General features: G+C 40.4%; 1 non-coding gene across 1 annotated transcript; it reads left to right on the forward strand.

Annotated features, from left to right (window-relative positions):
- The first annotated feature begins 17,422 nt into the window (after positions 1-17,422).
- Positions 17,423-17,530, forward strand: LOC130964049 (small nucleolar RNA R71). Its single transcript, XR_009080161.1, has one exon. It is a non-coding gene; the product is annotated as a small nucleolar RNA R71 (small nucleolar RNA).
- Positions 17,531-24,938: the final 7,408 nt, after the last annotated feature.

Genomic DNA, 24,938 nt, shown 5'->3' on the forward strand with positions numbered 1-24,938 from the left:
AAAAATGCTTCCAACGGATCTAAGCTTATTACCATGTGATGGATTCCAAATTCATTCAATTATCATTTATTGCATGGGAACAATGAGAGAGAAAAAGACATCTGATTTGATTGCAGCATCTAATGCTACATGCTACTCAACAAGGGAAGAATAATTTCAATTAATTTCATTCTCTTTCCTAATTCAATGATGTTCAAATTTCTTTCTTCTTTCTCATCACTTTCTTTCTCTTCTTCGGTCATTACACAACAAACCATGGAGACTTTGAGCAATCAAAAAGAAAGGAAGGCAAGCTACAAGACCATCTCAATGATGGCAAGAAAAAGAAAACATAAAGTATGCTGTAGCTAAGATTCTCATTCATTTGTGGTAAGATATTGTGAAGAGATCTTGGCTCCTCCATACCAAAAATGGAAGTAAAGATCTCGGCCATCAAGGTGAAGATCCTTGGAGGGATGGCTTGTCTCTGACTTTGCTCAACCACCACAGGAGGTAGCTAGGATGGCTACATGATGGAAGAGGCAGAGATTGGAGCAGATGAAGCTATCATCATCATGAAGCATCAAGGGCCAGAAATCCATCTTGGAGAGCAAGACAAGGATGGAGCACTCGGATTGATGAAGTCTGATGACCAAGGAAGAACTAGAGGTATTTGCATGTTGGGTTTTGCATGGGTTACCCCTTCTCTGTCTCTGGCTTAACTGGTTATGTGTGAAGGAAAAGAAGCTAAGCTTGTGTTTTGGTTTCAACTGTGGAGGCTTTCCCCTTCTATAAAAAGGGTGAATAGTCACGGTTTGAAGCAAGGAGAAAGGGTGAGAGTGCAAGGCACAGAGTTCTCAGAGCTACCTGAGCTAACATATTTTTTTCTCCTTCAATGTATTCTGTTTTGTAATTTTTCTGTTTAATTTTGTCATGTCTTGAGTCTCATGAAAAAAGACAAACAGTGAGGTTTGTATAAAAAAGCCATAGAGCGGAAAAAGGCAGAGAGTGCAAAATTAAAAGAAAAAGCCATAGATGTCCTTAGAGTTCCTTTGTACATCTGTGTTGTGTTTCATGATTCTGTGGGAATCTCCTTGTAAGTTAGGTTAGCACTTTACAGTCTGTAATCAAGAAGATTATAGTGAAATTCCATCATTGTTGTGATGGAGACTGGATGTAGGCTGCACTGCACTTAGCAGCTGAACCAGGATATATCTGGGTGTAATTTTCTCTCTCTTCTACTCCATTTTTGTTTCTACTGCACAGGAGCTAAAACTGAAAAAATATCTCGTGTCAAGTGACGAGAAAAAATTAAAAGTCTCGTGGCTAGGGACGAGACAAAAATCAAAAAGTCTCCTCAAAGACCAGCAAGTGTAATCAAGCAAAAGGGGGACTAAGATTCAACCCCCCTTTCTCTTAGCCACTGAAAACCATCAATGAGCTTCTTGGTTTCTTTCAGAGAGGCTTGTTTGCGGTCATGGCCGAGGTTTTGCTTTTTCTGTGCTATAGGTCGGCAGATGAATCTAATGCCAGCTTGTGGGATATGATGGATGGGTCAATGCCTGGCATATTAGCTGGTGTCCAAGCAAATAAGTCGATATTTTGTTGTAGAAATTCTCGGAATAAGGCCTTTTCTTCGGAGCTTAATGTGGAACCGACGTAAGTAAACTTGTCTGAGCTGTTTGCAAAATAAATTTTATGCAAGTCTTCTTTCGGGGTTGGTCGTTCGAGGGTTCCTGCCCTGGGATCAAGGTCGGCCAGGACTGCTAGGTCGACTTGGTTGCCGATGTTGTGCACATGAGCTTGTATGTTTTGGTTAGGTCTATTAAAACTGTTGTTGTAGGATTCTCTGGCCTCTCAGGCATCACTGTGAATAGTTGTAATTGTGTTATCCTGCAAAGGGAACTTAACACAGAGATGAATTGTAGAAACAATGGCGCCGAACCTATTTAAGAAAGGTTGACCAAGTATCAAATTGTAAGAACTAAAACAGTCAACAACTAAGTATTGAATATCTGAAGTTTTTGATAAGGGAACCTCACCGAGTGTGGTTTGTAACCACACAGAGCCCATAACCGGGACTCTCTCACCTGAAAAACCGAGCAGGTCTCCAGTGGATGGTTGGAGGATGTTGCTGCTCAGTTTCATCTTCTGAAATATGGAGTAAAAGAGAGCATCGGCACTGCTCGCAGGGTCTAGTAAGACCTTTTTAACTAGGAGATCTCCGAGCTGCAGGTTAATCACGACCGGGTCGTCTAGATTTGTTACATTGGTGTTAAGGTTGGAGGTCTAGAATGTTATTTGAGGAAAATGTGGAGGTGCCTACTGTTGATGTTGATCTGCTTCTATGGAAAGCATAGCTCGGTAAGACCGCTTTCTTGTCGATCTTGTTGCCCTTCCACCTGCAAAACCTCCAAAAATAGAGTTAATAATACATCTTGGTTGGACGGGAGGATTGGTGTTCGATCGATCTTTATCTCGGCCATGCTGTATTGCCGAGCTTTGGCCACCAGGGGGAGCTGCGCGTCGTTGTATGTGGCCGTCGATATACTTGTTGATATGACTTTGCCGAGCTAACCGCTCTAGAAGGTCTTTGGCGATGACACACTCGTCGATAGTGTGTCCGTACTTTTGATGAAAAGAGTAGTATTTTGATCTGTCTGTGCCTTTTGAATCTGGATAGCTGCCGGCTTTTCTTAGAGGCTTGATCAACTTTGAATTCAAGATCTCCTTGATGATGTCGTCACGCTTGGTGTTGAACTGAGTATAAGATTCATATCGTGGAGTTGGTTTGAAGTTTTTCTTACTATCTCGTGCTTTGTCATCATCTCTGTATTGTGGTTTTTCTGTTCTCTATGCTTGTCGGAGTTCTTCGATGTCAATCTGATCTTTTGCCTTTTCATAGAACTCGGCCATAGTTTTAGGTTTGGCTACAGCAATGGTCTCCTAGAATTTTCCTGGTCGGAGTCAACTTTTTATTGCATGCAGTTCCACATTGGGATGGTGATCGGGTATACTCATGGCTATCTTTGTGAAGCCCGTCATGTAGTCTCTGAGGCTTTCATGCTGGCCTTGTTTGATTGTGTTTAGGTAATCGGAGTCATGTAGATAGATGGCTGATCCAGCAAAATGCTCCTCGAAGTGCTTTGATAGGTCTCGAATACGAGAAATAGAACCTGCAGGCAAAGAACAAAACCAATCCAGTGCAGGACCATTTAAGTAAGATGGAAAATAACGACATAAAACTTTATCAGATGCACTGTTTACTATCATGATGGAGGTAAACTTTTTGATGTATTTCTTCAGATCACCCAGCCCATCATAGGGGGTTAGGGTGGTCGGCAGAGTGAACCTCCTATGCAACACGAAATTCATTACCTCGGCCGTGAATGGCCTAGGAGAGCTTTCTAGGTTGTCATCCTCGTCTTCTAGCCGAGCTTCTTCACTGTGCTCAGGTTGCTCTTCTTCATGCCGAGCAGTTTCGGAGACGTGCGTCGGTCTTGATTAATGCTCGGCTTTTTCCATTTGTTCTTGCCGAACATTGTTGTTTTTGACTTGAGTATTATTCATATTAGAAATCTGATTTGCAATTCTTTGGTTCTCTTTGGCTATGCACTGGTTGGCTTGCCGTAACTCGGTCACCATCTGAAGGAGTTCAGATGGCATATGTGGAAGTTGTTCAGCCATGGCTCCACGCGAGAACATCGAGGCCGATGATATAGAGAAAAAATTATATTCTCAGCCCACGGTGGGCGCCAACTATTTCTATGGGGATACCTGAAGGGGGAGCTCGGTTTCTGGCAGTCAGCGCTGAGTTGTTATCTTCGGTGCCAATCTTTAAGCCTTGAAAATTTCCGAGCTCCACTCCGGGGGAGATGTCCAATCACGCAGAGCGTGAGCAAGAAACAGGGGGGAGTGTACCTGCAAAGGCACTCCGAAACTTAAGTTAGTATTGAGAATTCAATATGTCCTTTAAGGGTCAGATATCATACTTTTATAGGTGGGGTAGGATAGGTCGGTTAAGCTTGTTGCTAGTCATTTGCATTGAAGACTGGTTATTCAAGTTTAATGCATGATCGGACGTTTTTATTCCAGAATGCATCCGTTGTGTCTGACCATAACGCACGTCACCGAGTTATGAGGTGTGGAGCCGAGTTATTGACCATAACGCTGAGTTATGAGGTCGGATATGTAACGGTCGGATCAAAATGGAAGGAGTAATTCCTTAATAAAAAATATATAGGGTTTGCGCTATTGGAGGTGTTTAAGGGTTAGTTTGGGTCTAGAAGGAAATAAGAACTTAATTGATAAAATTTAATTGGTTCAAGTTAGATATTGGGAAAGAGATTTAAGTGAATCTAATCAATCCGATCTAATTAAATTCGGATTAAATCGGGTTGAGCAATCGCCTATCCAATTGAAAATAGATTTTAGAAAAAGTTTGAAAAAAATAAGAAAAATAGGGTATTAAGTATAGTCTTGTTTTCAATGTTTTAAATTCAATCGTAATTGGAGATGATCATATGTATATTGAATATAATTACATGTTAAAAACTATGATAAATTACATAAACAAACAGAATGAATTCTAAATTTACATCAATGTTTTTAATGCAAAGAAGTTATATATATGTCTTAATTGCATATTTATATAAATTGAATTCAATTAATTCGATTAATACTCTTTCAATGTAAGTCGAATTCAATTGAATCGAATTAGTAGGTGTATGGTGCGATATTTTACAATCCACAAACTAACCGGCAAGTGTACCGGGTCGTACCAAGTAATACCTTACGTGAGTAAGGGTCGATCCTACGAGGATTGATGGATCAAGCAACAATGATTGATTGATTGGTTTAGTTAGACAAACAGAAAAGAGTGTTTTGGTATTCAAAGAGCATTAAACAGTAAATTAAGAATTTCAGAAAGCAAGCAGCAATGAGTTGGGAATAAAATATGGAGAAAACAGTTAAGGCTTCAGTGTTATCTATTTTCCGGATTGATTTTTCTTACTAACTAATTTAATTATGCAGGATTTAATTCATGGCAAACTATATGTGACTAGACCCTAATTCCTTAGACCTTCCTAGTCTCCTCTAAAATTCATTAACAGCCAATTCCTCGGTCAATTAATTCCAATTAGAAGGTGATAATCAAATTCCAGTTTATATGCCACAAGAATCCTAATTATTCAAAAATAAGGGGATTATATGTCACGTATCCCGTTAAATACAAACAATTAGAAATTCAGGATAATATGTTTTCAAGCTGTTGTTCAAGTATAGAGCTTTTCCAAGTTATACAAGAACTCAATTAGAACATGGGTCATACTTCCGTTCCACCCAAATTCATAAAATAAAGAGCGAAAACAATTATTGAAATATAAATCAAAACATGAATTAAATTAGAAAAAGTAATAAAATCAATCTATACAAATAGATAGAGCTCCAAACATTAACAATGGAGGATTAGTTGCTCATGGTTCAGAGTCAAAAACTAGGATTGTAAATTGGAATGGAATAATGTTCTGTTGGAATAACCCTGTTGGCGTTCCTTTTATAATTAGTCCTAATTAATTTAAAATCTATCTAAAACTAAAATAATATCTATTCCTAAAAATAAGATTTGAATTTAAATTCGAATTAATTAACAAGTCTTCAGCTGATGGGTGGGGACCACTTGTTTTGTCCATTCTGTAGCTTCTAATATGTGTTTTCTGGGTTGGAAACTGGGTCAAAACAGTCCAGAAATTGCCCCCAGCATTTTTCTGTATTTTCTACACGTGGCGCATGTCACGCGTACGCGTCAGCCACGCGTACGCGTCACTGGTCTTCTTCGCAAGTCACGCGGACGCGTCGCTGAGCAAATCTTCAATTCACGCGTACGCGTCAGTCACGTGCACGCGTCGCCATGGAAAGCTCCAAATCACGTGTACACGTCAGTCACGCGTACGCATCGCTCCTCGCTGCCATCTCCTTTGATTCTTGTGCTGCAGAAACTCCATCAAATTCCGCCGAATGCTACCTAAAATAAACAAAATTACAAAAGACTCAAAGTAGCATCCATATTGGCTAAAAGATAATTAATTCTTTATTAAACTCAACAAATTAGATGCAAATTCACTAGGAAAAGATAGGAAAGATGCTCACGCATCATAACACCAAACTTAAACTGTTGCTTGTCCTCAAGCAACCAAAACTAATATAAGCTTAGGATGTGAATTTGCATGAGAATGAGAGTTTGATTAGGCTCATGTCTCTTTTTATAGTGGGGTTTATAACTGTAATCCTGGATAGGTTTGGCATCTCACTCTCCTTTGAATAAGGAGGATGTCATTGTCATTCGGAATTAGAATTCGGATAATATTATGAATTCTCTGATCTTTACATTTCAGTTTAATCCTTGAACACAGCAAAATTGACTTTAATTTATTTTTTTCTTTGGTGCTTTGCACCTTGAGCCTAGCCGTGACTTTAAATGTTTTGTCTCAAGGATTACTTGACACAGAAACACCACAAGCACTTAATTGGGGGACTCTCTTTGAGTCCTAATTTTTCTTTCAGTTACTCCCAGACAGTGGTGCTCAAAACCTTTGGCATACTCTGTTAAACGCACTTGGTCTCGACTCTAAGTGTTCTATCCCAAGGATTACTTGACACAATCACACCACAAGCATATGACTAGAGAAACAACTCTTTGAGCTTTTAATCATGTCTGATCTCCCTAGTCATTCATGTTCAGAGCCTTGGACCTTGCTTTTATTATTATTTATTTTTTTTCTTTTGCTATTTCTTTTGCTTCAAGGATTAAATTTTTGTTTATTTCAGAGAAATCATAATAATTCTCTAAATTCCTGTTCCTTATGCATCAACATCCTTTGATTTAAATTCAAATACGCACTGTTCATATCATGCATTTAGAATTACAATTAATACCACCACATTTAAGTAAATAAGATTACTCATAAATTAACTCAATTTCTCATGCAATACATCACTTCTGTATTATATTTTTTTTGAATTCAAGCTCAGTGGGTAATACATGAGACATCTTTTCAGAATTAAAGCATTTAAGAAAAAACTAAACTAGACCTAGGATTCTCACTAATAAAGGATCATGCAACAGACAAAGCAAAATAGCAGAAAATCGGAACATAACATAGAAAAAGAGGGGAGGAAAAAAATGAAAGGAACTCAACCACCTTAGCTATCCTAGCGGTCGCTTTATTCTTCAGGTTGTGCTCTTTTGTGAAGATGATTTGCCTCCCTCTTGTGCCAGAAAAATAAAGAAAAAAACACTTAAGCGAAGCGTCAACACCAAACTTAAAGGTTTGCTTGTCCTCAAGCAAAGAAGAATTGAAAATAAAAACAAATAGTGAGAGGAAAGAAGAATATAAAGATAAAAGAACAAGAAAGAATTAGGATTGGGAGAGAGAGAAAGAAAAGTAAAAAACTGTGCGGCGAAGGCGACGCGTACGCGTGCAACATGCGTACGCGTGGGTCACGAATTTTCTTAATTATGCGTTAGCGTTAGGCACGCGTTTGCGTGCCATGGGTTTTGTGTGATTTGCGTGAAGCCAGCCGCGCGCACACACAACTCTCTGTTCGTGTGGCTTGGGAACTAATAATTTCATACGACGTGTACGCGTCATGCACGCGCACGCGTGGATGACCACTTTTGCAATTGACGCGCACGCGTTAGGGACGCGTACGCGTGAGTAAATTTGTGCCTCTAGCACGCTTCCTGCCCCAAGGCAGCACAACTCTCTGCCCAAACACTCCTTTACGTTGATTTTGCAGGCCACGCGTACACGTCAAGGACGCGTACGCGTGGATGGCGATAATTGCAAATGATGCGCACACGTGGGGTACGCGTACGTGCGGTCATGTTTGTGCACCAAGCATGGGTCCAGTGCCACTCCCGCACAACTCTCTGTCAAATTTTGTTTTTCACGCACACATGATTGACGCGTTCGCGTCAGTGACGCTTGCGCGCCGTGTGCGCTTTTTTTTTAGCTTGAGGTGTTCCGTTCCTGGAATAACATAGCTGCATGATCAGAAAAATAGTTAAAACTCAATAAAAAAAAAAAGAAAAACTACTACTATGAAAAATATCTAAGGATACGAATTTATCGGGTTGCCTCCCGAGAAGCGCTTCTTTAATGTCACTAGCTTGACGGTCAGTTCTGCTAGTTCAGTAGATGAGTGGACCTCTGGTGATCAATCTCGCCTCCAAGATAGTGCTTCAACTTCTGGCCATTTACTGTAAATTTTCTGTCAGAATTCTCTTCCTGTATTTCCACATGATCATATGGTGAAGCTCTGGTAACCACAAACGGTCCTGACCACCGGGATTTCAGCTTCCCGGGAAAGAATTTGAGCATTGAATTATATAAAAGCACTCTTTGTCCTGGCTCAAAGATTTTGATGGCAATCTTCTTGTCATGCAGTAGCTTAGTTCTCTCCTTATAGAGCTTGGCATTCTCATAGGCTGAATATCTGAATTCCTCAAGCTCATTCAACTAAAGCATTCGCTTTATTCCTGCAGCTTCTGAATCGAGATTTAGATACCTGATTGCCCAGTAAGCTTTATGCTCCAGCTCAAATGGCAAGTGACAGGCTTTGTCATAGACCAACTGATAAGGGGACATTCCAATGGGAGTCTTGTATGCTGTCTGGTATGCCTAGAGAGCATCATCAAGCTTTCCTAGACCAGTCCTTTCTTGAAACACTGACGGTCTTCTCTAGAATCCTCTCAAGTTCCCTGTTGGAAACTTCAACCTGTCAACTTGTCTGAGGGTGATAGGGGGTCGCCACTTTATGACGGACTCCATATCTCTGCAGAAGAGAGTCCATCTGTTTGTTGTAGAAATGGCTTCCTCCATCACTAATGAGTGTCCTTGGGACACCAAACTGGCTAAAGATATATCTCTGAAGAAAGCTCATTACCACTTTGGCATCATTGGTGGGCAAAGCCACAGCTTTCACCCACTTGGACACATAGTCAACTGCCACTAGAATATAGTTGTTTGAATGTGAGGGTGGGAAAGGTCCCATGAAATCAATACCCCACACATCAAACAACTCAACCTCAAGAATCCTCTGCTATGGAATTTCATGGTTGGCAGGGAGATTCGTTGCTTTTTCACATCTGTCACAGTGCTTTACAAATGCTCTTGGGTCTCTGAAGAGAGTCGGCCAGTAAAACCCGCTCTGAAGGACCTTTGTAGCTGTCCTTTCACCAACAAAGTGGCTTCCATACTCAGAACCATGACAGTGCCAAAGAATCTGCTATTTTTCTTCATCTAGGACACACCTCTGGATGATTCCATCTGAACACCTTTCAAAAAGGTATGGTTCCTCCCAAATGTAGTACTTTGGATCAGTCAATAGCTTCTTGACTTGTTGCCTACTGTACTCCCTTGGAATAAAATTCATGGCCTTATAATTTGCAAAGTCTGCAAACCATGGAGCCTGCTGAATGAGGAACAATTGTTCATCTGGAAACGTCTCATTCACAGCTGTGGGTGGTTGTACTCCTGCTTCAGGCTCAATTCTGGAAAGATGGTCAGCTACTTGATTCTCTGACCCTTTTCTGTCTTTTATCTCAATATCAAACTCCTGAAGGAGCAACAACCATCTGATTAATCTTGGTTTAGAATCCTATTTGGTTAGAAGGTACTTCAAAGTAGCATGATTGATAAATCACTATTTTATGGTTTACAATGTGCTTAATTGTGTGGTTTTATCATGGTCTTTACCCACTTATTCATATAATTAGCATGCATTTATATTTCCTTCCTAAAATTATTACATGATTGAAAACATGCTTCTTTGGTCTTAATTTAGCTAATCTTAATCCTCTCTTATTACCATTCGATACCTTGATCTGTGTGTTAAGTATTTCAGGCTTTATAGGGCATGAATGAGTGAGAGATTGGGAAGGAAGCTTGAATAAATGGAAGGAACACAAGAAGTAGAGGAGATGACCAGTGAGAAGTGACGCGTACCCGTCAGCGACGCGACCGCGCGGAAGAAAGGAATCCGCAGTGACGCGGCCGCATGGCTCATGCGACCGCGCGGATTAGAAAAGCACAAGTGACGCAGAAGCGTGGATGACGCGAACGCGTGGCAGGGAAAAACGCGAATGACGCGTCCGCATGGATGATGTGATCGCGTGGCATGCGCGATCTGCAGAATTACAAAAGTCGTTGGCAGAGATTCTGGGCCGCATTTCAACCCAGTTTTCGGCCCAGAAACACAGATTAAAGTCAGGGAACTTGCAGAGACTCATCATGCTTTCAGAATTCACTTTTCATGTTTTAGATGTAGTTTTTAGAGAGAGAGGTTCTCTCCTCTCTCTTAGGATTTAGGTAGAGTTTTTAGAAATTAGGATTTAGGACTTCTCTTAGTTTTAGGAGTGACTCTCGATCCCAGGTTCAATGTTCTTGGTATTTATTTATTTTCAATGTTCCATATTTGGATTGATTTTCTTATTTAATTATAATTTGAGGTATTTTCAGATCTATGATTTGTGTCTTTTATTTATATAAATAATTTGGATTTTTCTATTACCCTTTTGGCTTTGGTTGAGTAATTGGTGACTCTTGAGCTGTCAAATAAAGCAGTGGTTGAAATTGGGAGTTGCTAATTAATTTGAGTTCCAATAACTCTAGCCTTTCCAAAGGAAAGACTAGGACTTTAGGTATCAAATTAATTAGTCCACTTGACCTTCCTTTGTTTAGTAAAGGTTAACTAAGTGGGATTAAAATCCAATTCTCATCATAATTGATAAGGATAGGACTTCCAGTTCTTATACCTTGCCAAGAGTTTATTTTACAGTTATTTATTTATTTTTATTGCTTTGAAAATATACCTGTGCCCATTGCCCAAACTCCAAAACCCCAAAACACACTTTTTCATAACCAATAATAAGAACATACCTCCCTGCAATTCCTTGAGAAGACGACCCGAGGTTTAAATACTTTGGTTATCAATTTATTTAGGGGTTTGTTACTTGTGACAACCAAAATTTTTGCACGAAGGGATTTCTGTTAGTTTAGAAGCTATATCTACAACGCAAATATTTTTATAAATTCTTTACTATCAAAAATCCTAACGTCAAAATGGCGCCGTTGCCGGGAAATTGCAAACGTGTGCCTTATTATTGGTTATTGTAAATATTTTTCAAAAAAAAATATTTTTCTTTTACTTGTTTATTTGTTTTTCCCTCTTCCTTTCTGGTGCACGAAATTGTGATCACTACTTTTCACAACTCAAATAATCCCCAGTAATGAATCCAAAAACTTGGTGCTCAATACCATGGCATAAACATAATTTCACAACTTCGCACAACTAACCAGCAAGTGCACTGGGTCGTCCAAGTAATAAACCTTACGCGAGTAAAGGTCGATCCCACGGAGATTGTTGGTATGAAGCAAGCTATGGTCACCTTGTAAATCTTAGTCAGGCAGACTCAAATGGTTATGTATGATTTATGAATAAAACATAAAGATAAGGATAGAGATACTTATGCAATTCATTGGTGAGAACTTCAGATAAGCGAATGGAGATGCTTTGTCCCTTCCTTCTCTCTGCTTTCCTACTGTCTTCATCCAATCCTTCTTACTCCTTTCCATGGCAAGCTGTATGTTGGGCATCACCGTTGTCAGTGGCTACAATCCCGTCCTCTCAGTGAAAATGTTCAACGCACCCTGTCACGGCACGGCTAATCAGCTGTCGGTTCTCAATCATGTCGGAATAGAATCCAGTGATTCTTTTGCGTCTGTCACTAACGCCCCACAATCGCGAGTTTGAAGCTCGTCACAGTCATTCAATCATTGAATCCTACTCAGAATACCACAGACAAGGTTTAGACCTTCCGGATTCTCTTGAATGCAGTCATCAATTCTAGCTTATACCACGAAGATTCCGGTTAAAGAACCCAAGAGATATCTACCCAATCTAAGGTAGAACGGAGGTGATTGACGGTCACACGTTCATAGGTGAGAATGATGATGAGTGTCACCATCACATTCATCAAGTTGAAGAACAAGTGATATCTTGGAACAAGAACAAGCCGAATTGAATAGAAGAACAATAGTAATTGCATTAATACTCGAGGTACAGCAGAGCTCCACACCTTAATCTATGGTGTGTAGAAACTCCACCGTTGAAAATACATAAGAACAAGGTCTAGGCATGGCCGTGAGGCCAGCCTCCCAATGATCTAAGATAGCATAAGACTAAAGATAGCTACCAAGATATCAAATACAATAGCAAAAGGTCCTACTTATAGGGAACTAGTAGCTTAAGAATTACAAAGATGAGTAAATGACATAAAAATCCACTTCCGGGCCCACTTGGTGTGTGTTTGGGCTGAGCATTGAAGCATTTTCGTGTAGAGACTCTTCTTGGAGTTAAACGCCAGCTTTTGTGCCAGTTTGGGCGTTTAACTCCCATTCTTGTGCCAGTTCCGGCGTTTAACGCTGGGCAGTTTTGAGCTGATTTGGAACGCCGGTTTGGGCCATCAAAACTTGAGCAAAGTATGGACTATTATATATTGCTGGAAATCCCAGGATGTCTACTTTTCAACGCCATTGAGAGCGCGCCAATTGGGTCTCTATAGCTCCAGAAAATCCACTTTGAGTGCAGGAAGGTCAGAATCCAACAGCATCTGCAGTCCTTTTCAGTCTCTGAATCAGATTTTTGCTCAGGTCCCTCAATTTCAGCCAGAAAATACCTGAAATCATAGAAAAACACACAAACTCATAGTAAAGTCCAGAAAAGTAAATTTTAGCTAAAAACTAATAAAAATATACTAAAAACTAACTAAATCCTACTAGAAACATACTAAAAATAATGTCAAAAAGCGTACAAATTATCCGCTCATCACAACACCAAACTTAAATTGTTGCTTGTCCCCAAGCAACTGATAATCAAATAAGATAAAAAGAAGAGAATATACTATAGACTCCAAATTAATAATGAAACTTAGCTCTAATTAGATGAGCGGGACTTTTAGCTTTTTGCTTTTGAACAGTTTTGGCATCTCACTCTATCCTTTGAAATTCAGAATGATTGGCTTCTATAGGAACTCAGAATCCAGATAGTGTTATTGATTCTCCTAGTTAAGTATGTTGATTCTTGAACACAGCTACTTTATGAGTCTTGGCCTTGGCCCAAAGCACTCTGTCTTCCAGTATTACCACCGGATACATACATGCCACAAACACATAACTGGGTGAACCTTTTCAGATTGTGACTCAGCTTTGCTAGAGTCCCCAATTAAAGGTGTCCAGGGTTCTTAAGCACACTCTTTTTGCCTTTGATCACAACTTTAATTTTTTCTTTTTCTCTCTCTTTTCTTTTTTTTTTTTTCGTTTTTCTCCCCCTTTTTTTTCTCTTTCTTTTTTTTTTTCTTTTTTTCTTTTTTTCACTGCTTTTTCTTGCTTCAAGAATCATTTTTATGATTTTTCTGATCCTCAGTAACATGTCTCCTTTTTCATCATTCTTTCAAGAGCCAACAATTTTAACATTCATGAACAACAAATTCAAAAGACAGATGCACTGTTCAAGCATACATTCAGAAAACAAAAAGTATTGTCACCACGTCAAAATAATTAAGCTAGTTTTAAGGATGAATTCGAAATCATGTACTTCTTGTTCTTTTGTAATTAAAACATTTTTCATTTAAGAAAGGTGATGGATTCATAGGACATTCATAACTTTAAGGCATAGACACTAAGACACTAAACATAGCATAATTTTCGAAAAACAGAAAAATAAAGAACAAGGAGATTAAAGAACGGGCCCACCTTAGTGATGGCGGCTTGTTCTTCCTCTTGAAGATCTTATGGAGTGCTTGAGCTCCTCAATGTCTCTTCCTTGCCTTTGTTGCTCCTCTCTCATGATTCTTTGATCTTCTCTAATTTCATGGAGGAGAATAGAATGTTCTTGGTGCTCCACCCTTAGTTGTCCCATGTTGGAACTCAATTCTCCTAGGGAGGTATTGATTTGCTCCCAATAGTTTTGTGGAGGAAAGTGCATCCCTTGAGGTATCTCAGGGATTTCATGATGAGTGGGATCTCTTGTTTGCTCCATCCTTTTCTTAGTAATGGGCTTGTCCTCATCAATGAGGATGTCTCCTTCTATGTCCACTCCAACTGAATAACAGAGGTGACAAATGAGATGAGGAAAGGCTAACCTTGCCAAGGTAGAGGACTTGTCCACCACCTTATAGAGTTCTTGGGCTATAACCTCATGAACTTCTACTTCTTCTCCGATCATGATGCTATGAATCATGATGGCCCGGTCTAGAGTAACTTCGGACCGGTTGCTAGTGGGAATGATTGAGCGTTGGATAAACTCCAACCATCCCCTAGCCACGGGCTTGAGGTCATGCCTTCTTAGTTGAACCGGCTTCCCTCTTGAATCTCTCTTCCATTGGGCGCCCTCTTCACAAATGTCTGTGAGGACTTGGTCCAACCTTTGATCATAGTTGACCCTTCTAGTGTAAGGGTGTTCATCTCCTTGCATCATGGGCAAGTTGAATGCCAACCTTACATTTTCCGGACTAAAATCTAAGTATTTCCCCCGAACCATTGTAAGCCAATTCTTTGGGTCCGGGTTCACACTTTGATCATGGTTCTTGGTGATCCATGCATTGGCATAGAACTCTTGAACCATTAAGATTCCGACTTGTTGAATGGGGTTGGTAAGAACTTCCCAACCTCTTCTTCTAATCTCATGTCGGATCTCAGGATATTCACTCTTTTTGAGTTTGAAAGGGACCTCGGGGATCACTTTCTTCAAGGCCACAACTTCATAGAAGTGGTCTTGATGCACCCTTGAGATTAATCTCTCCATCTCCCATGACTCGGAGGTGGAAGCTTTTGCCTTCCCTTTCCTCTTTCTAGAGGTTTCTCCGGCCTTGGATGCCATAAATGGTTATGGAAAAACAAAAAGCAATGCTTTTACCACACCAAACTTTAAAAGGTTTGCTCGTCCTCGAGCAAAAGAAGAAAGAAGAGTAGAAGAAGAAGAAATTGAGGAGATGAAGGTAGCTTTGTGATTCGGCCAAAAGGGGAAAAAGTAGTGTTTAGGTTGTGTGAAAATGAAGGAGTGAAGATGGGTTTATATAGGGGTGAAGAGAGGGGTAGGGTTCGGCCATTATGGGTGGGTTTGGGAGGGAAAGTGGTTTGAATTTGAATGGTGAGGTAGGTGGGGTTTTATGAAGGATGGATGTGAGTGGTGAAGAGAAAGATGTGATTTAATAGGTGAAGGGTTTTTGGGGAAGAGGTGTTGAGGTGATTGGTGAATGGGTGAAGAAGAGAGAGAGTGGTGGGGTAGGTGGGGATCCTGTGGGGTCCACAGATCCTGAGGTGTCAAGGAAAATTCAATCCTGCACCAAGTGGCGTGCAAAAAATGCACCCTTTGCCAATTCTGGCGTTAAACGCCGGGCTGATGCCCATTTCTGGCGTTTAACGCCAGGTGCTTGCCCTTTTCTGGCATTTAATGCCAGTCTGGTGCCCCTTTCTGGCGTTAAACGCCCAGAATGGTGCCAGACTGGGCTTTAAACGCCCATTTGCTAACTTCACTGGCGTTTAAATGCCAGCAAGTTCTCCTCTAGGGTGTGCTGTTTTTCTTTCTGTTTTTCATTCTGTTGCTGCTTTTTTAATTGATTTTGTGACTTCTCATGATCATCATCCTACAGAAAACATAAAATAACAAAGGAAAATAGATTAAATATAACATTGGGTTGCCTCCCAACAAGCGCTTCTTTAATATCAGTAGCTTGACAAAGGGTTCTCATGGAGCCTCACAGATACTCAGAGCAATGATGGAACCTCCCAACACCAAACTTAGAGTTTGACTGTGGGGGCTCTGTTTGACTCTGTTTTGAGAGAAGCTCTTCATGCTTCCTCTCCATGGTGACAGAGGGATATCCTTGAGCCTTAAACACAAAGGATTCTTCATTCACTTGAATGATCATTTCTCCTCTGTCAACATCAATCACAGCCTTTGCTGTGGCTAGGAAGGGTCTGCCAAGGATGATGGATTCATCCATGCACTTCCCAGTCTCTAGGACTATGAAATCAGCAAGGATGTAATGGTCTTCAATCTTCACCAAAACATCCTCTACATGTCCATGAGCTTGTTTTCTTGAATTGTCTGCCATCTCTAGTGAGATTCTTGCAGCTTGTACCTCAAAGATCCCTAGCTTCTCCATTACAGAGAGAGGCATGAGGTTCAAACTTGACCCTAGGTCACACATAGCCTTCTTGAAGGTCATGGTGCCTATGGTACAAGGTATTGAAAACTTCCCAGGGTTCTGTCTCTTTTGAGGTAATTTCTGCTTAGACAAGTCATCCAGTTCTTTGGTGAGCAAAGGGGGTTCATTCTCCCAAGTCTCATTACCAAATAACTTGTCATTTAGCTTCATGATTGCTCCAAGATATTTAGCAACTTGCTCTTCAGTGACATACTCATCCTCTTCAGAGGAGGAATACTCATCAGAGCTCATGAATGGCAGAAGTAAGTCCAATGGAATCTCTATGGTCTCATTTTGAGCCTCAGATTCCCATGGTTCCTCATTAGGGAACTCATTAGAGGCCAATGGACGCCCATTGAGGTCTTCCTCAGTGGCGTTCACTGCCTCTTCCTCCTCTCCAAATTCGGCCATGTTGATGGCCTTGCACTCTCCTTTTAGATTCTCTTCTGTATTGCTTGGAAGAGTACTAGGAGGGAGTTCAGTAATTCTCTTGCTCAGCTGTCCCACTTGTGCCTCCAAATTCCTAATGGAGGACCTTGTTTCAGTCATGAAACTTTGAGTGGTTTTGATTAGATCAGAGACCATGGTTGCCAAGTCAGAGTGGTTCTGTTTAGAATTCTCTGTCTGTTGCTGAGAAGATGATGGAAAAGGCTTGCCATTGTTAAGCCTGTTTCTTCCACTATTATTGTTGTTGAAACCTTGTTGAGGTCTCTGTTGATCCTTCCATGAGAAATTTGGATGATTTCTCCATGCAGAATTATAGGTGTTTCCATAGGGTTCTCCCATGTAATTCACCTCTTCCATTGAAGGGTTCTCAGGATCATAGGCTTCTTCTTCAGATGAAGCATCCTTAGTACTGCTTGGTGCATTTTACATTCCAGACAGACTTTGAGAAATCAAATTGACTTGCTGAGTCAATATTTTGTTCTGAGCCAATATGGCATTCAGAGTATCAATCTCAAGAACTCCTTTCTTCTGATTCGTCCCATTGTTCACAGGATTCCTTTCCGAAGTGTACATGAATTGGTTATTTGCAACCATTTCAATTAGTTCTTGAGCTTCTGTAGGCGTCTTCTTCAGATGAAGAGATCCTCCAGCAGAGCTATCCAAAGACATCTTGGATAGTTCAGAGAATCCATCATAGAAAATACCTATGATGCTCCATTCAGAAAGCATGTCAGAAGGACATTTTCTGATCAATTGTTTGTATCTTTCCCAAGCTTCATAGAGGGATTCTCCTTCCTTCTGTCTGAAGGTTTGGACTTCCACTCTAAGCTTACTCAATTTTTGAGGTGGAAAGAACTTTGCCAAGAAGGCATTGACTAGCTTTTCCCAAGAGTTCAGGCTGTCTTTAGGTTGTGAGTCCAACCATACTCTAGCTCTGTCTCTTACAGCAAAAGGGAATAGCATAAGTCTGTAGACCTCAGGGTCAACCCCATTAGTCTTGACAGTGTCACAGATTTGCAAGAACTCAGCTAAAAACTGATGAGGATCTTCCAATGGAAGTTCATGGAAATTGCAATTCTGTTGCATTAGAGAAACTAATTGAGGCTTAAGCTCAAAGTTGTTTGCTCCAATGGCAGGGATAGAGATGCTTCTCCCATAGAAGTCAGGAGTAGGTGCAGTAAAGTCACCCAACATCTTCCTTGCATTGTTGGCATTGTTGTTGTTTTCGGCTGCCATGTCTTCTTCTTCTTTGAAGATTTCTGTTAGGTCCTCTACAGAGAGTTGTGCCTTAGCTTCTCTTAGCTTTCGCTTCAAGGTCCTTTTAGGTTTAGGGTCAGCCTCAACAAGAATGCTTTTGTCTTTGCTCCTGCTCATATGAAAGAGAAGAGAACAAGAAAATGTGGAATCCTCTATGTCACAGTATAGAGATTCCTTGAGGTGTCAGAGGAACAGAAAAATAGAAGGAAGAGGTAGAAGAATTCGAACTTAGTGAGATAGAGTTCGAATTATGCATTGAGGAGGAGTGGTACTCCATAAATAGAAGGATGTGAGAAGAGGGGAAGAGATTTTTCGAAAATTAAGTAAAAGATTTTAAAAACATTTTGAAAAACACTAATTGATTTTTGAAAACCAAGAGTGGAAAAGAAATCAAGTAATTTTTGAAAAAGATTTTGAAATTAGAAATTAAAAAGATATGATTGAAAACTATTTTGAAAAAGATGTGATTAAAAAGATATGATTGAAAAGTTATGGTTTTAAAAAGATGTGATTGAGAAGATATGATTTGAAAAACAATTTAAAAAGATTTGATTTCAAAAATTAATGACTTGGCTAACAAGAAAAGATATGATTTAAACATTAAACCTTTCTCAACAGAAAGGCAACATACTTGAAATGTTGAATCAAATCATTAATTGTTAGTAAGTATCTTTGAAAAAGGAAAGAAATTGATTTTGAAAAAGATTTGATTGAAAAGATATGTTTTGAAAAAGATTTGATTTTGAAAAACTTTGAAACCTGAAAAAAATTTGAATTAAAAACAGAATCTTCCCTCTTGTGCCATCCTGGCGTTAAACGCCCAGAATGGTGCACATTCTGGCGTTTAACGCCCAAAGCTCTACCCTTTTGGGTGTTAAACGCCCAGCCAGGCACCCTGGTTGGCGTTTAAACGCCAGTTTTTCCTTCTTCACTGAGCGTTTTGAACGCCCAGCTTTTCCTGTATAATTCCTCTGCTGCATGTACTGAATCTTCAGTTCCCTGTATTATTGACTTGAAAACAGAACCAAGATCAAATAAACAATGCATGCAAGACACCAAACTTAAAATGAGACTAGTGTCTCAATAAGAAACATAACATATTTTTGGTTTTTATGATTTTGTAATTTTTTTTTGGATTTTTCGAAAATTAAGTGGAAAAGAAAATAAAGGTATCAAAATTCTTAATGAGAATTTCAGGAATCATTGCAATGCTAGTCTAAGAGTTCGGTCCAGGAATTAGACATGGCTTCACAGCCAGCCAAGCTTTCAAAGAAAGCTTCGGTCCAAAACACTAGACATGGCCAATGGCCAGCCAAGCCTTAGCAGATCGTTGCTCCAATAGCAAGATTGATAGAAATCAACAAGCTCTTGTGATGATAAGTTGAAACCTCAGTCCAATAAGATTAGACATGGCTTCACAGCTAGCCAGACTTCAACAGATCATCATGAAACTCTAGAACTCATTCTTAAGAATTCTGAAGATAAATACCTAATCTAAGCAACAAGATGAACCGTCAGTTGTCCATACTCGAAACAATCCCCGGCAACGGCGCCAAAAACTTGGTGCACGAAATTGTGATCACTACTTTTCACAACTCAAATAATCCCCGGTAATGAATCCAAAAACTTGGTGCTTAATACCATGGCATAAACATAATTTCACAACTTCGCACAACTAACCAGCAAGTGCACTGGGTCGTCCAAGTAATAAACCTTACGCGAGTAAGGGTCGATCCCACGGAGATTATTGGTATGAAGCAAGCTATGGTCACCTTGTAAATCTTAGTCAAGCAGACTCAAATGGTTATGTATGATTTATGAATAAAACATAAAGATAAGGATAGAGATACTTATGCAATTCATTGGTGAGAACTTCAGATAAGCGAATGGAGATGCTTTGTCCCTTCCGTCTATCTGCTTTCCTACTGTCTTCATCCAATCCTTCTTACTCCTTTTCATGGCAAGCTGTATGTTGGGCATCACCGTTGTCAGTGGCTACAATCCCGTCCTCTCAGTGAAAATGTTCAATGCACCCTGTCACGGCACGGCTAATCAGCTATCGGTTCTCGATCATGTCGGAATAGAATCCAGTGATTCTTTTGCGTCTGTCACTAACGCCCCACAATCACGAGTTTGAAGCTCGTCACAGTCATTCAATCATTGAATCCTACTCAGAATACCACAGACAAGGTTTAGACCTTTCGGATTCTCTTGAATGCAGTCATCAATTCTAGCTTATACCACGAAGATTCCGGTTAAAGAACCCAAGAGATATCTACCCAATCTAAGGTAGAACGGAGGTGATTGACGGTCACACATTCATAGATGAGAATGATGATGAGTGTCACGGATCATCACATTCATCAATTTGAAGAACAAGTGATATCTTGGAACAAGAACAAGCCGAATTGAATAGAAGAACAATAGTAATTGCATTAATACTCGAGGTACAGCAGAGCTCCACACCTTAATCTATGGTGTGTAGAAACTCCACCGTTGAAAATACATAAGAACAAGGTCTAGGCATGGCCGTGAGGCCAGCCTCCCAATGATCTAAGATAGCATAAGACTAAAGATAGCTACCAAGATATCAAATACAATAGCAAAATGTCCTACTTATAGGGAACTAGTAGCTTAAGAATTACAAAGATGAGTAAATGACATAAAAATCCACTTCTGGGCCCACTTGGTGTGTGTTTGGGCTGAGCATTGAAGCATTTTTGTGTAGAGACTCTTCTTGGAGTTAAACGCCAGCTTTTGTGCCAGTTTAGGCGTTTAACTCCCATTCTTGTGCCAGTTCCGGCGTTTAACGCTGGGCAGTTTTGAGCTGATTTGGAACGCCGGTTTGGGCCATCAAATCTTGGACAAAGTATGGACTATTATACATTGCGGGAAAGCCTAGGATGTCTACTTTCCAACGCCGTTGAGAGCGCGCCAATTGGGCTTCTGTAGCTCCAGAAAATCCACTTCGAGTGCAGGGAGGTCAGAATCCAACAGCATCTGCAGTCCTTTTCAGTCTCTGAATCAGATTTTTGCTCAGGTCCCTCAATTTCAGCCAGAAAATACCTGAAATCACAGAAAAACACACAAACTCATAGTAAAGTCCAGAAAAGTGAATTTTAGCTAAAAAATAATAAAAATATACTAAAAACTAACTAAATCCTACTAGAAACATACTAAAAACAATGCCAAAAAGCGTACAAATTATCCGCTCATCACTTTCTATTTCTGATATCTACTATGAATTCTCACCCCTCTCGCTTAGAGTTTGGTTCTAACTTTGTTGAAGGAAATAGAAACCACAGCAGGAATATGCGTCAAGGTTAGACCAATCAAGGATGGATGGAGCCAAGAGGATCTAATCAACCCTTTAGGCAACAACACCCTCCAAGATATCATGGACAACGACCATTCTACAATGCATACCCAGCTGAAAGATATGGTGGACAACCTTGTAACTACCAACAAGCCCCACCTTGTGCTCAGAGACCATCCTCTCGACATAATTTCGAACCACCACACTCACAAGCTTCCTTTCACCATTCACCTCCATATGACCCTAACCCGTATCCACCATACCAACCACCTTATGAGCCAAATGAACCATACACAGAACCACCACATCAATATACACCATCTCCTTATCATTATCAAGATGAACCACATTCCTACCATGAACCCTTTTTCCCAACAAATGAACCCCCCTATCCACCCCAAACCTCCGTGGAGAAAGCATTGGCCGATCTAAACTCTACTATACAAGCTCTCGTCGCCCAAATCGGATTACCAAATCCCTTCAACAATCAACCCTCAATCTCTAGTGCACTTTCTTTTCAACCACAGAATGATCTATCCATCCCATCACCACCATCCATGGAAGAGCACCCACATCCATCAATCCAAGATCAACATGATCCCACTGATACAATTGACATGGAACAAGAGAGAGAGGATCATCTTCGCGAATCCATACTTCATAAGGAGCTAAAAGAGGCACTAAAGGTGAAGGTAGTAGACACCCTTGAAGTTGACAGTGCGGTTGAAGAACTAGTGAAAGAAGACAACAAGGAGGATTTTGTGCTTAAAGGTGAAGAAATAGTTGGAAGGAAAATCATTGAGGACAAATACGATTGCGTACTTAAATACCTAGATCAAGAAAGAAATCGATTACCTTTCCAACGTTCAGACATTCAAAGAACCTCCATGGTTTCATGTGGGAAATCTACTGAAGAATGTAGCAGGAAGGAGAAATTGGGCACTCCGGTGGATAGTAAGCAGCACGATTTGATATTGGAACAAGTGGAGGAAGCTGGAATTATTGAAGAAGAAGAGGAGGTAATGGTTGAAGACTTAGGAGATGCTGAACCTCCATGGGAAAGTCAAGTTATAGAGCATCCTTCAAAGACGTTTGAAGCTGATGTTGAGGAGGGTGTACAACCTCCAAAGTATATCATGGTTGAAGACTTTGAAGGAGACGATCAAGAGATGGATTCAATCATTAATGAATTCTTATCTACATTTGAATTCTCTCCCATTGGACTTGACATGGAGATTACAGAAGAAGAAGCACAACCTCCCTTGCCATTGGTGAACACTGAAGAAGAGATTGAATTAGAAGAAATCCACCAAGAGGAAGAGGTTGATATTGAAGAATATTTCCAAGAGGTGGAAGATGTCGAAGAAGAGCACAAGGGAGTGGAGCTTGCATGTTCATTAGAAACACCTTCCCCTAAGTTGTCATCATCCTTCACAACATTCAAGTGGGTAAAATTCGTATCCCTTAGCTTTCTAATTCCACTTGAATATGGGCTACTGGAGACGGATGGTCAACTTAGAGCTCTTTGTGGCATTAAGAGTAAGAAGAAGATGGTCAGTGATAAGATTTATCCTGCAAAGTTCAACATAGTTGTGTGCTCAACATTTAAACGCAAAGGTTGGTGTAGAGCTCAACTGAATGGGTCTAAGAAGTTGTCTGACTGCTTTAGTGAGAATTCAGATTGCCTGCTACCCAGTTGGAACACTAATGATCAACAAGAAGACGGGTGCAAAAGCACGGTTTGGGACCCCGAAATTCAGTCTAGCTATCAATACTCTTGGGGCCTTGTCACTTGCTTTAACTTGCTTGAAGGCTTTCTGCGCCTAGTTTGGGATCCCAGAGGCTATTGGAAGTACAAACATTGGTGGAGATTCCTGGATCAATACAAGCACAAGCCACCCTAGCAGGAAGCTCATCAAATGTCCAACTTAAGGACTATAACTAAAAGTGCTAGGTGGGAGACAACCCACCATGGTATGGTCGTTCATTTTGCAATTTTAATTTTATTTAGTTTTGTTTGTTTTTGAAATTCATTTTATTTTATTGAACTTGGAATCATGCATAGCATTCACATTAAGCACTGCATTTGCATCTGCATATTGCATTAAAAAAATGGAAAAACACGCACGCGACGCGGCAGCGTCGCTGACGCGTCCGCGTCACTAGTGCGTTGGGAAGAAAAGAATTGAACAGAAAGTCACGCGAGAGCGTGGCTGGAGGTGTGCCTTTAGCATAATTTGACCCCACGCGACCGCATCGATCATGCGACCGCGTCATGTGGAACTTTGGCCTCCCACGCGACCGCGTCACCCATGCGACCGCGTGGCCCTGTAAATCGACGTAAAAGGGTGTATGGCCGAAAGTTGTGCTGGAATTGGGCTGAATTCATGCTGGAAGCCCAAGCCCTCCGACGCGAACGCGTGCCCCACGCGGCCGCGTCGTTTTCCAAAAATGGCCATCCACGCGATCGCGTCACCCAAAATTTGGCAAAAATAAGATTTTGAACAGAGAGTTGTGCGAGCGCGATGCTGCCCTTGCGCCAGTAGCATAAACCGTGTCACGTGACCGCGTGACCGACGCGACCGCGTTGATTAACTTAAAGCGCAAGTCACGCGACCGCGTGCCCACGCGTCCGCGTCGCTTGCGCCGCACAGCTTAACCTTATTTGCCAAATATCTTATTTTCTCTTCCCCAATCCTAATTTTTCCTCCCTCCTTTCTTACTTACTTCTTCTTCCCTTCTTTCCCCTTCTCATTTCTCTTATCTTTTATTTTCTTTTACTTAATTGCGTACTTTCATTCATTGCATTATTTTCATTGGTGTTGGAATTTTATTTGGGTCATTGTTTTTTCTATATTTTTGTGGATTATTTGACAATTATATATTACTTTTTAAAGGGTTGCTTGCATGTCCTAATTAATATTTTCAATAACATATTCACCATGCATGCTAAGTGTTTGTGAAAAAGCCCGTATGGCATTGTGCATTATTTTGAATTATTCTCTTCTATTCAATGCTTGCTTTCCACAAATTTCCATTACTATTTTATTAATTAAATATAATTGTCAATACAAACGTTATTGTTAGTTTCTCACGACTAATAATACATCTAGGCTTTTGATGCTTGATCTATGCTACTCATGCCTTTGCCAGCATGCCAATAAATATCTTGCATTTACTTGCCTCACTTTATCATGCCCTGTTTCTATTGTTGTCCTAATTTCATGGAGTCGCGACCATGTGTTAATGACATTCTTCTTTATTTTGGCATGATTCTTACTAGTATTGCCCTCTCCCTTGCTTTATCCCTTTGACTTCATGTCCCTTTCTCTTCTCCCTTTTTCAGGCTGGCCACCAGAACGGGTAAAGAGAAAGCTTCTACAACGAGCAACAGCTGAGGAACCACAACACCCACCCACCTGTACTTCTCAGCATGCACCGAGGACAGTGCAATCTTTAAGTGTGGGGAGGTCGATACCGATCTCCACGGGTTAGTTAGTCCCTTCTCAACACCAATTTTTGTTTTTCATTGTTGCATTTGCATATCTGATCGCATATTCTCGTGATTTTGTGCATATTTTACCACTTGGTTGAAGTAATATTTTCTTTTTCAAGAAATTTTTTATAGTATTTCACTAATTTAAATTAAAAACTTTTTGAAAAACT

The sequence above is a fragment of the Arachis stenosperma genome, chromosome 2 (genome assembly GCF_014773155.1).
Source record: "Arachis stenosperma cultivar V10309 chromosome 2, arast.V10309.gnm1.PFL2, whole genome shotgun sequence".
Taxonomy (NCBI): Eukaryota; Viridiplantae; Streptophyta; class Magnoliopsida; order Fabales; family Fabaceae; genus Arachis; species Arachis stenosperma.